Below are 14791 nucleotides of genomic sequence, written 5' to 3' on the forward strand. Positions count from 1 at the left end.
GGAAGGTTCTGTGGAGGATACTTTATTATGGAAGGTTCTGAGGCGGATACATTGTTATCGAAGGTTTTGGGGCAGATACATTGTTATCGAAGGTTCTGCGGCAGATACATTGTTATGGAAGGTTCTGTGGCGGATACTTTATTATGGAAGGTTCTGAGGCGGATACATTGTTATCGAAGGTTCTGTGGAGAATACATTGTTATGGAAGGTTCTGTGGTGGATACTTTATTATGGAAGTTTCTGGGGCGGATACATTGTTATGGAATGTTCTGGGGCAGATATATTATTATGAAAGGTTCTGGGGTGGATACATTGTTATGGAAGGTTCTGCAGCGGATACATCGTTATGGAAGGTTCTGCGGCAGATACATTGTTATCAAAGGTTCTGTGGCAGATACAGTGTTATGGAAGGTTCTGCGGCGGATACATTGTTATGAAAGGTTCTGCGGCGGATACATTGTTATGAAAGGTTCTGCGGCGGATACATTGTTATGGAAGGTTCTGCGGCAGATACATTATTATGGAAGGTTCTGCGGCAGATACATTGTTATGGAAGGTTCTGTGGAGGATACTTTATGGAAGGTTCTGAGGCGGATACATTGTTATGGAAGGTTCTGAGGTGGATACATTGTTATGGAAGGTTCTGTGGCGGATACATTGTTATCAAAGGTTCTGTGGAGGATACATTGTTATGGTAGGTTCTGTGGTGGATACTTTATTATGGAAGGTTCTGGGGCGGATATATTATTATGGAAGGTTCTGTGGCGGATACATTGTTATGGAAGGTTCTGAGGCAGATACATTGTTATGGAGGGTTCTGCGGCGGATACATTGTTATGGAGGGTTCTGTGGCGGATACATTGTTATGGAAGGTTCTGAGGCGGATACATTGTTATGGAAGGTTCTGAGGCGGATACATTGTTATCAAAGGTTCTGCGGCGGATACAGTGTTATGGAAGGTTCTGCGGCGGATACATTGTTATGGAAGGTTCTGCGGCGGATACATTGTTATCAAAGGTTCTGTGGCGGACACAGTGTTATGGAAGGTTCTGCGGCGGATACATTGTTATGGAAGGTTCTGCGGCGGATACATTGTTATGGAAGGTTCTGTGGAGGATACTTTATTATGGAAGGTTCTGCAGCAGATACATTGTTATGGAAGGTTCTGCGGCGGATACATTGTTATGGAAGGTTCTGTGGAGGATACTTTATTATGGAAGGTTCTGCGGCGGATACATTGTTATGGAAGGTTCTGCGGTGGATACTTTATTATGGAAGGTTCTGGGGCGGATACATTGTTATCAAAGGTTCTGCGGCAGATACAGTGTTATTGAAGGTTCTGCGGCAGATACATTGTTATGGAAGGTCTGCGGCGGATACATTGTTATGGAAGGTTCTGTGGAGGATACTTTATTATGGAAGGTTCTGAGGCGGATACATTGTTATCGAAGGTTCTGCGGAGGATACATTGTTATGGAAGGTTCTGTGGTCGATACTTTATTATGGAAGGTTCTGGGGCGGATACATTGTTATGGAATGTTCTGGGGCGGATATATTATTATGGAAGGTTCTGGGGCGGATACATTGTTATGGAAGGCTCTGAGGCGGATACATTGTTATCAAAGGTTCTGCGGCGGATACATTGTTATGGAAGGTTCTGCGGCGGATACATTGTTATGGAAGGTTCTGCGGCAGATTCATTATTATGGAAGGTTCTGCGGCGGATACATTGTTATGGAAGGTTCTGTGGAGGATACTTTATTATGGAAGGTTCTGAGGCGGATACATTATTATGGAAGGTTCTGAGGCGGATATATTGTTATGGAAGGTTCTGTGGCGGATACATTGTTATGGAAGGTTCTGTGGAGGATACATTGTTATGGAAGGTTCTGTGGAGGATACATTGTTATGGAAGGTTCTGTGGTGGATACTTTATTATGGAAGGTTCTGGGGCGGATACATTGTTATGGAATGCTCTGGGGCGGATATATTATTATGGAAGGTTCTGTGGCGGATACATTGTTATGGAAGGTTCTGAGGCAGATACATTGTTATGGAAGGTTCTGAGGCGGATACATTGTTATCAAAGGTTCTACGGCGGATACAGTGTTATGGAAGGTTCTGCGGCGGATACATTGTTATGGAAGGTTCTGCGGCGGATACATTATTATGGAAGGTTCTGCGGCGGATACATTATTATAGAAGGTTCTGCGGCGGATACATTGTTATGGAAGGTTCTGCGGCAGATACATTATTATGGAAGGTTCTGCGGCGGATATATTGTTATGGAAGGTTCTGTAGCGGATACATTATTATAGAAGGTTCTGCGGTGGATACATTGTTCTGGAAGGTTCTGTGGCGGATATATTATGGAAGGTTCTGTGGCGGATACATTGTTCTGGAAGGTTCTGTGGCGGATATATTATTATGGAAGGTTCTGTGGCGGATACATTGTTCTGGAAGGTTCTGTGGCGGATACATTGTTATGGAAGGTTCTGCGGCGGATACATTGTTCTGGAAGGTTCTGTGGCGGATACATTGTTATGGAATGTTCTGTGGTGGATACCATGAATATTGATAAAGGTCCTACCTCTATACCGCAGCGCATGGCATTCTGAGTAGACACAGGGGTGGTGATTGCCACAAGTACTTAGGATACTCCTGTGATTCTCAACACTGGGTGCTGCTGTGAGGCGGGTATAGTGTGCATGAAGCCTTCACCCCCTGTATTATCTCCAGCACTCAGTGCCACACACTGCCAGCTATGAGTCACAGCGAGGTGATAACTCCCACATCACAATCTACTGAAGAATCCAAAGAGACCACCTTCACCATAAGGGTGAGGATTTAACCCACGACTGGCTATAGCATAACCTACAACCACCTGAAAATATATCCCCCAGCACCTGAAAACCTCATACTTCTTACAGCAGAGGATTTGCTACAATTGTTTCCAGTGTTGACAATCCTCCTGGCTGCAGACTGATACATTGTAACAACCTATCAGGAAAGAGATTTGTGTTGCTGATGTGTTCAGTATAACTGCATAAAGCCTCGGCTGGGTAAAGTATTGGCTCAGTCCATGTTCACATTTACTGACAGCAAGCAGAGATCTTGAAAGTGATAGGAACTGAAACAGTATGTTAGAAAGTTGCAGTGGGTATTAAAGGGCCCTGTGTTTGCTCTCCCTCCACCGCTTGGTACTAGATGTTTACTTGTGGCATTCCCCTTTAAAAAAACCTCCCGTGATATTCCTTCTATCGGTCAGCATCGTCCTATATCTGTTCTCCGTAGCGGTGAGCGGCGCGGACGAGCCATTAATCTACGGCAGACGCTGCCTGCACAGGGCAGGGATATAAAACATGGAATGATGCATTAGTCTCAGCGCCCGCTGCTGTATTCATTCACGCCAGATTAATGCTTCTAGATGGGCAAGCGGAAAAAAAAGTCGCATGACCTGAAAATTACAGAAAGTCGCAATCATTCATCCGCTACGTATATTATCCTGGGGCGACCATTGCGACCATGACACAGCCCGTAAATGCCGCAGGATGAACGCACTCCTATCCATAAATACTCTGTGCTGCTGGGGACTCGGCTCTCTTCTACGCAGGTCTCAGTCTTCATTCTTTTCCTGCGAATGCGACGCCCGTCCATGCGATTTTAAAGCGTGTCTTCAACGCGCATGAAAATCGCATTTACCAATGAGTACAATACGATTTCTTTTGCTCCTGCAGAAAATAATGGGCGGTATCTCCCAAAAGATACGCCACGCGGCGACAGAAAGATCGATTACGTAAATAGAGCCAGAAGAAAAATCGTATTGCATTCGCAAAGCAAATATCAGAAGATAACGGGTGAGATCGCGCCGAAAAACAGAGAGAAAAATCCAAAAATGTAAAGACAGCCGCCGCAAAGAATGGCTTTGGCGCGTCTCGGAACGCACGAAACCTCGCGTGAGAATGATGTCCGTGTAAATACGGCCTCAGGGTGGATTCGTGCGGGCGAGCTTCATGCGCAATGTTTGACTGGTAAGAAGATGGTTAGAAATGGCGCGTCTAGGTGACCAACGGATTTACAGGATTTCATTCGCATTCGCATATTTTATTGGACAGAGTTGGAAAAAAAATCGTTATACGTTTTTTTTGGGCAATTTTGCTAAAAAGACAAATTTTATGCAAATGTGATGTGATAATTTTTAATATTGGATCATACAATTCGGACACACGTGAAAAACACGATTCAAAAATCGCATATTGTAAGGATGTGTTGTATCTAGACATGAGCGAGCGTACTCGGAAAAGCACTACTCGCTCGAGTAATGTGCTTTATCCGAGTATCGCTGTGCTCGTCCCTGAAGATTCGGGTGCCGGCACGGAGCGGGGAGCTGCAGGGGAGAGCGGGGAGGAACGGAGGGGAGATCTTTCTCTCCCGCCCGCTCTCCCCTGCTCCCCGCTGCGACTCACCTGTCAGCCGCAGCGGCACCCGAATCTTCAGACCCGAGCAGAGCGATACTCGGATAAAGCAAATTACTCGAGCGAGTAGTGCTTTTCCGAGTACGCTCACTCATGTCTAGTTGTATCCTTATTGCAAAACGCATCCCGCTCGCAGCAAAAAAAGCAGGAGTGCGCGTGCGACATCGGTCTGCGCTTCTTGGAGACACAATTCCCATGTGAATGCCTTGTCGGCGCTCCTTCACATGAGCGACGCGCATTTGTGCACGCCACGGCGCTACAGTTTTGCTGAGTGAACTACGCTTTTTGCAGGCATATCTTATTTTACCGTACTTCTCGGAATGGCTAATTAGTTTCAGTTCCAGCGAAATTAAGCGTATTACGCATCTCCTTTGCACATCACGCCGTTGACTTCTACGGGGACCTTTGCAGTGCGAATGCGCTTGAAAATAGAGCATGCGACTTACTATTCTTTGGCACAATGCAATTGGGCACAAAAATGCGCACTTGTGAACGAACCAACTGAGATCAAGGGGTGCTATTTTCCGGGTACACACTTTGCGTACAGTAATGCGCGCACCAATCCGCCCGTGTGAAGAAGCTCGCAGTCTATGGCCTCCCACTTGTTTGCATTTAGCCTTGATCGCAGGAGCGGACAGATCATCGCACTACTGGCCTTACAGCCCCCCAGCTCCGGTGGTACAACAACTTCCAGCATGCTGGTCGCAGCAGTTGGGGCTGCAGTGTAGCATCCTGGCACCTTACTAAGCAGCCGTTCTGCCATCTTGGGAGTCGGTGGCACTTGGCATTCTGGTGGCAGCGGCCCATGTGACTGAGATTTGCTCCTTTACATTATTTCGATGCTTTTAAACCGCTTACTCAGCAGATCCGCTCTCGCAGATTTAGGTCACTGTCAGAGCTGATGGAAAGCTCCCCGGCCCGGGGGAAGGGATATGATCTGGACCAGGGGACACAGTCAGTAGTTTATGGGCGTTCAGGGGTGACACCTCAAGTGCTGCCAGGGGTACAAGAAATGCTTGGGCACATAGGGGTTAAAATATATGCAAATCTATAAATGATGTCAGCTCAACTGAGGTGCAAAGGGAGGAGCAATAAAGATAGGGAGGGGGTTGACAATACATTACAATGTCTTGATTCTAAAGAGAAAACATTAAATTTGCCCCTACGGACCAAATATAGAAGTCACCAAATACTTGCGGGTGAGGCGGGGGGGGGGGGGGGGGGGGGGCATGCACCCAGTAAAACAAACATCACAACTGAAGGGCAAAAATGTTGTCCTCTGCCCATACATGGATCAACAGTCTGTATTATACTCCAGAGCTGCACTCTTAATTCTGCGAGAAACAGTAAGCAATCCTGTAGTCACCTCCACTTACATGAGCTCCAAGGGCAAATAAAGGGATTCTGTCCCAGGGTTCATGAGGTTTAAGCTGAGCTCCGAGTCCCGGAGGCGGGCCGCACTACCATCTCCACCTGCAGCATGCACAGTCACAGCATACACAAAAGGGGAGAGGCAGCTGTCAGTCTGCATGCTGCAGGCGGGGAGAAGCCACCACAGCCCACCTCTGTGACTCGGAGGTCAGCTCAGACTTCATAGACCCGGTAACAGATCCCTTCAATGTTTCTACATTGGACAGAAACTGCTGCTAAGATGGCACTTCACAGAATACAAACCACCAAAACTATTTCACTGCAGACACTGAGCAAGCATGGGATACTGGGAGAGTTCAGCTCTGAAGGTGCAAAATTCCTGGTGGTTATCAGTGGTACACGCATGAAAGCAGTATCTAAGGTATATTCCAAGGAACTAAGCAATGACATTACTTGAAGTTCAGGTTCTCTGTATACATAAAATTTGCAGTGGGAAGTGATTTTAGCTCTAGAACCTGCAGAGTTGTGAGTGCAGCTCTGGAGTATAATATAGGATGTAACTCAGGATCAGTACAGGATAAGTAATGTGTGTACACAGTGACTCCACCAGCAGAATAGTGAGTGCAGCTCTGGAGTATAATACAGGATGTAACTCAGGATCAGTACAGGATAAGTAATGTATGTACACAGTGACTCCACCAGCAGAATAGTGAGTGCAGCTCTGGAGTATAATATAGGATGTAACTCAGGATCAGTACAGGATAAGTAATATATGTACACAGTGACTCCAGCAGCAGAATAGTGAGTGCAGCTCTGTAGTATAATACAGGATGTAACTCAGGGTCAGTACAGGATAAGTAATGTATGTACACAGTGACTCCACCAGCAGAATAGTGAGTGCAGCTCTGGAGTATAATACAGGATGTAACTCAGGGTCAGTACAGGATAAGTAATATATGTACACAGTGACCACCAGCGGAATAGTGAGGGCAGCTCTGGAGTATAATACAGGATGGAACTCAGGATCAGTACAGGATAAGTAATGTATGTACACCGTAACTCCACTAGCAAAATAGTGAGTGCAGCTCTGTAGTATAATACAGGATGTAACTCAGGGTCAGTACAGGATAAGTAATGTATGTACACAGTGACTCCACCAGCAGAATAGTGAGTGCAGCTCTGGAGTATAATACAGGATGTAACTCAGGGTCAGTACAGGATAAGTAATATATGTACACAGTGACCACCAGCGGAATAGTGAGGGCAGCTCTGGAGTATAATACAGGATGGAACTCAGGATCAGTACAGGATAAGTAATGTATGTACACAGTGACTCCACCAGCAGAATAGTGAGTGCAGCTCTGGAGTATAATATAGGATGTAACTCAGGAGCAGTACAGGATAAGTAATGTATGTACACAGTGACTCCACCAGCAGAATAGTGAGTGCAGCTCTGGAGTATAATACAGGATGTAACTCAGGATCAGTACAGGATAAGTAATGTATGTACACAGTGACTCCACCAGCAGAATAGTGAGTGCAGCTCTGGAGTATAATACAGGATGGAACTCAGGATCAGTACAGGATAAGTAATGTATGTACACAGTGACTCCACCAGCAGAATAGTGAGTGCAGCTCTGGACTATAATACAGGATGGAACTCAGGATCAGTACAGGATAAGTAATGTATGTACACGGTGACTCCACCAGCAGAATAGTGAGTGCAGCTCTGGAGTATAATACAGGATATAAGTCAGTAGGACATACTGTGGGTGAATTGCATTCCAAGTCTTGAATTGTCTGACAGCGGTGCAGTGAGATGGAATTGCAATCAATTAGAATCCAAAGTCACATGGCCCAAAGTCGCCAACTGATTTTGAAGCACATTTTCAACTTTTGCTTAAATACCAGCAAGTACAGCCCCACTGTGACTAACTAGACGAACAATGGCCCATCTGTCTGCTCCCAACAACAAAGCCTCTCTGCGTTAATGCGAATAATTGCAAATTCAGTGCAAGAAAGTGATGGATTAGCAAAAAAAAATAAATGCCAGCACGTGCGGCGGAGGAGGAGGAAGCGTCTGGCGTATTCAGCCGCAAAACCGTAAACGTCAGCTGATCTAAACAAGCTCTCAGGGGTCCGGAACAGCTCAGCAGCAACTCAGCAGGGTCCGAGCTGGCACAGGCTGCTGATCACAACACAAGGCCTCTACAAGCTGCAGTGACTGGCATCAGAGGAGGTGGCGGTGGCACTCCAAACCCCCCACCCGCAGAGTAGCACAGCTGTGTGCATGGAACAGGCGCCCCAGATATCATCATCAACTTCAACCTTAATTAACTATCAGGAGAATTTTATGTGCAGCTTAATTATAAGAAAGATCTGATTAGATGACTCAGAAACTGGACCGAGGAAGAAAAAGAAACATCAGAGGAAGCAGAAGAGACAGGAATTATATTCACATGCTGCACATCCTGACACTTGAGAATATACACATTATGTACAAGACTATAACTATTATAATACTGCCTCTATGTACAAGACTATAACTATTATAATACTGCCTCTATGCACAAGAATATAACTACTATAATACTGCCCCCTATGTACAAGAATATAACCACTATAATACTGCCCCCTATGTACAAGAATATAACTACTATAATACTGCCCCCTATGTACAAGAATATAACTACTATAATACTGCCCCTATGTACAATAATATAACTACTATAATACTGCCCCTATGTACAATAATATAACTACTATAATACTGCCCCCTATGTACAAGAATATAACTACTATAATACTGCCCCCTATGTACAAGACTATAACTATTATAATACTGCCTCTATGTACAAGAATACAACTACCATAATACTGCCCCCTATGTTCAAGAATATAACTACTATAATACTGCCCCCTATGTACAAGACTATAACTATTATAATACTGCCTCTATGTACAAGAATATAACTACTATAATACTGCCCCCCATGTACAAGACTATAACTATTATAATACTGCCTCTATGCACAAGAATATAACTACTATAATACTGCCCCCTATGTACAAGAATATAACTACTATAATACTGCCTCCTATGTACAAGAATATAACTACTATAATACTACCCCCTATGCACAAGAATATAACTACTATCATACTACCCCCTATGTACAAGAATATAACTACTATAATACTGCCCCCTATGTACAAGAATATAACTACTATAATACTGCTCCTATGTACAAGAATATAACTACTATAATACTGCCTCCTATGTACAAGAATATAACTACTATAATACTGCCCCCTATGTACAAGAATATAACTACTATAAAACTGTCCCCTATGTACAAGAATATAACTACTATAATACTGCCCCCTATGTACAAGAATATGACTAGTATAATACTGCCCCCTATGTACAAGAATATAACTACTATAATACTGCCCCCTATGTACAAGAATATAACTATAATACTGCCTCCTGTGTACAAGAATATAACTACTATAATACTGCCCCTATGTACAAGAATATAACTACTATAATACTGCCCCTATGTACAAGAATATAACTACTATAATACTGCCCCCTATGTACAAGAATATAACTATAATACTGCCTCCCGTGTACAAGAATATAACTACTATAATACTGCCCCCTATATACAAGAATATAACTACTATAATACTGCCCTCTATGTACAAGAATATAACTATAATATTGCCCCTGTGTACAAGAATATAACTACTATAATACTGCCCCCTATGTACAAGAATATAACTACTATAATACTGCTCCAATGTACGAGAATATAACTACTATAATACTGTCCCCTATGTACAAGAATATAACTACTATAATACTGCCCCCTATGTACAAGAATATAACTACTATAATACTGCCCCCTATGTACAAGAATATAACTACTATAATACTGCCCCCTATGTACAAGAATATAACTACTATAATAGTATCCCCTATGTACAAGAATATAACTACTATAATACTGCCCCCTATGTACAAGAATATAACTACTATAATACTGCCCCCTATGTACAAGAATATAACTACTATAATACTGCCCCCTATGTACAATAATATAACTACTATAATACTGCCCCTATGTACAATAATATAACTACTATAATACTGCCCCTATGTACAATAATATAACTACTATAATACTGCCCCCTATGTACAAGAATATAACTACTATAATACTGCCCCCTATGTACAAGACTATAACTATTATAATACTGCCTCTATGTACAAGAATACAACTACTATAATACTGCCCCCTATGTTCAAGAATATAACTACTATAATACTGCCCCCTATGCACAAGACTATAACTATTATAATACTGCCTCTATGTACAAGAATATAACTACTATAATACTGCCCCCCATGTACAAGACTATAACTATTATATTCTTGTGCATAGAGGCAGTATTATAACTACTATAATACTGCCCCCTATGTACAAGAATATAACTACTATAATACTGCCTCCTATGTACAAGAATATAACTACTATAATACTGCCCCCTATGTACAAGAATATAACTACTATAATACTACCCCCTATGTACAAGAATATAACTACTATCATACTGCCCCCTATGTACAAGAATATAACTACTATAATACTGCCACCTATGTACAAGAATATAACTACTATCATACTGCTCCTATGTACAAGAATATAACTACTATAATACTGCCCCTATGTACAAGAATATAACTACTATAATACTGTCCCCTATGTACAAGAATATAACTACTATAATACTGCCCCCTATGTACAAGAATATGACTAGAATAATACTGCCCCCTATGTACAAGAATATAACTACTATAATACTGCCCCCTATGTACAAGAATATAACTATAATACTGCGTCCTGTGTACAAAAATATAACTACTATAATACTGCCCCTATGTACAAGAATATAACTACTATAATACTGCCTCCTATGTACAAGAATATAACTACTATAATACTGCCCCCTATATACAAGAATATAACTACTATAATACTGCCCCCTATGTACAAGAATATAACTATAATATTGCCCCTGTGTACAAGAATATAACTACTATAATACTGCCCCCTATGTACAAGAATATAACTACTATAATACTGCTCCAATGTACAAGAATATAACTACTATAATACTGTCCCCTATGTACAAGAATATAACTACTATAATACTGCCCCCTATGTACAAGAATATAACTACTATAATACTGTCCCCTATGTACAAGAATATAACTACTATAATAGTATCCCCTATGTACAAGAATATAACTACTATAATACTGCCTCCTATGTACAAGAATATAACTACTATAATACTGCCTCCTATGTACAAGAATATAACTACTATAATACTGCCCCCTATGTACAAGAATATAACTATTATAATACTGCCCCCTATGTACAAGAATATAACTACTATAATACTGCCCCCCTATGTAGAAGAATATAACTACTATAATACTGCCCCCTATGTACAAGAATATAACTACTATAATACTGTCTGCTATGTACAAGAATATAACTACTATAATACTGCCCGCTATGTACGAGAATATAACTACTATAATACTGCCCGCTATGTACGAGAATATAACTACTATAATACTGCCTCCTGTGTACAAGAATATAACTACTATAATACTGCCTCCTGTGTACAAGAATATAACTACTATAATACTGCCCCCTATGTACAAGAATATAACTACTATAATACTGCCCCCTATGTACAAGAATATGACTAGTATAATACTGCCCCCTATGTACAAGAATATAACTACTATAATACTGCCCCCTATGTACAAGAATATAACTATAATACTGCCTCCTGTGTACAAGAATATAACTACTATAATACTGCCCCTATGTACAAGAATATAACTACTATAATACTGCCCCTATGTACAAGAATATAACTACTATAATACTGCCCCCTATGTACAAGAATATAACTATAATACTGCCTCCCGTGTACAAGAATATAACTACTATAATACTGCCTCCTATGTACAAGACTATAACTACTATAATACTGCCCCTTATATACAAGAATATAACTACTATAATACTGCCCCCTATGTACAAGAATATAACTATAATATTGCCCCTGTGTACAAGAATATAACTACTATAATACTGCCCCCTATGTACAAGAATATAACTACTATAATACTGCTCCAATGTACAAGAATATAACTACTATAATACTGTCCCCTATGTACAAGAATATAACTACTATAATACTGCCCCCTATGTACAAGAATATAACTACTATAATACTGTCCCCTATGTACAAGAATATAACTGCTATAATACTGCCCCCTATGTACAAGAATATAACTACTATAATACGGCCCTATGTACAAGAATATAACTACTATAATAGTATCCCCTATGTACAAGAATATAACTACTATAATACTGCCCCCTATGTACAAGAATATAACTACTATAATACTGCCCCCTATGTACAAGAATATAACTACTATAATACTGCCCCCTATGTACAATAATATAACTACTATAATACTGCCCCTATGTACAATAATATAACTACTATAATACTGCCCCCGTGTACAATAATATAACTACTATAATACTGCCCCCTATGTACAAGAATATAACTACTATAATACTGCCCCCTATGTACAAGACTATAACTACTATAATACTGCCCCCTATGTACAAGACTATAACTATTATAATACTGCCTCTATGTACAAGAATATAACTACTATAATACTGCCCCCCATGTACAAGACTATAACTATTATAATACTGCCTCTATGCACAAGAATATAACTACTATAATACTGCCCCCTATGTACAAGAATATAACTACTATAATACTGCCTCCTATGTACAAGGATATAACTACTATAATACTGCCCCCTATGTACAAGAATATAACTACTATAATACTACCCCCTATGTACAAGAATATAACTACTATCATACTGCCCCCTATGTACAAGAATATAACTACTATAATACTGCCACCTATGTACAAGAATATAACTACTATCATACTGCTCCTATGTACAAGAATATAACTACTATAATACTGCCCCTATGTACAAGAATATAACTACTATAATACTGTCCCCTATGTACAAGAATATAACTACTATAATACTGCCTCCTATGTACAAGAATATGACTAGAATAATACTGCCCCCTATGTACAAGAATATAACTACTATAATACTGCCACCTATGTACAAGAATATAACTATAATACTGCCTCCTGTGTACAAGAATATAACTACTATAATACTGCCCCCTATGTACAAGAATATAACTATAATACTGCCTCCCGTGTACAAGAATATAACTACTATAATACTGCCTCCTATGTAAAAGAATATAACTACTATAATACTGCCCCTATATACAAGAATATAACTACTATAATATTGCCCCCTATGTACAAGAATATAACTATAATATTGCCCCTGTGTACAAGAATATAACTACTATAATACTGCCCCCTATGTACAAGAATATAACTACTATAATACTGCTCCAATGTACAAGAATATAACTACTATAATACTGTCCCCTATGTACAAGAATATAACTACTATAATACTGCCCCCTATGTACAAGAATATAACTACTATAATACTGTCCCCTATGTACAAGAATATAACTGCTATAATACTGCCCCCTATGTACAAGAATATAACTACTATAATACGGCCCTATGTACAAGAATATAACTACTATAATAGTATCCCCTATGTACAAGAATATAACTACTATAATACTGCCTCCTATGTACAAGAATATAACTACTATAATACTGCCTCCTATGTACAAGAATATAACTACTATAATACTGCCCCCTATGTACAAGAATATAACTACTATAATACTGCCCCCTATGTACAAGAATATAACTACTATAATACTGCCCCCCTATGTAGAAGAATATAACTACTATAATACTGCCCCCTATGTACAAGAATATAACTACTATAATACTGCCCGCTATGTACGAGAATATAACTACTATAATACTGCCCGCTATGTACGAGAATATAACTACTATAATACTGCCTCCTGTGTACAAGAATATAACTACTATAATACTGCCTCCTGTGTACAAGAATATAACTACTATAATACTACCCCCTATGTACAAGAATATAACTACTATAATACTGCCTCCTATGTACAAGAATATAACTACTATAATACTGCTCCTATGTACAAGAATATATCTACTATAATACTGCCCCCTATGTACAAGAATATAACTACTATAATACTGCCCCCTATGTACAAGAATATAACTACTATAATACTGTCCCCTATGTACAAGAATATAACTACTATAATACTGCCTCCTATGTACGAGAATATAACTATTATAATGCTGCCTCCTATGTACAAGAATATAACTACTATTCTGGTACATAGAGGCAGTATTATAGTAGTTATATTCTTGTACATTGGGAGCAGTATTATAGTAGTTATATTCTTGTACATAGGGGGCAGTATTATAGTAGTTATATTCTTGCACATAGGGGGCAGTATTATAGTAGTTATATACTTGTACATAGGAGACAGTATTATAGTAGTTATATTCTTGTACATAGGGGGCAGTATTATAGTAGTTATATTCTTGTACATAGGGAGCAGTATTATAGTAGTTATATTCTTGTACATAGGGGGCAGTATTATAGTAGTTATATTCTTGTACATAGGGGGCAGTATTATAGTAGTTATATTCTTGTACATAGGGGGCAGTATTATAGTAGTTATATACTTGTACATAGGAGACAGTATTATAGTAGTTATATTCTTGTACATAGGGGGCAGTATTATAGTAGTTATATTCTTGTACATAGGGAGCAGTATTATAGTAGTTATATTCTTGTACATAGGGTGCAG

General features: G+C 40.0%; 1 protein-coding gene across 2 annotated transcripts in view; it reads right to left on the bottom strand.

Moving 5' to 3' along the window:
• EFR3B (EFR3 homolog B) overlaps window positions 1-14791 on the bottom strand; it is a 137743-nt gene that overhangs the window by 69528 nt on the left and 53424 nt on the right. The gene's annotated exons all lie outside the window — the stretch shown is intronic.

The sequence above is a fragment of the Eleutherodactylus coqui genome, chromosome 1, assembly GCF_035609145.1.
Source record: "Eleutherodactylus coqui strain aEleCoq1 chromosome 1, aEleCoq1.hap1, whole genome shotgun sequence".
Lineage (NCBI taxonomy): Eukaryota > Metazoa > Chordata > Amphibia > Anura > Eleutherodactylidae > Eleutherodactylus > Eleutherodactylus coqui.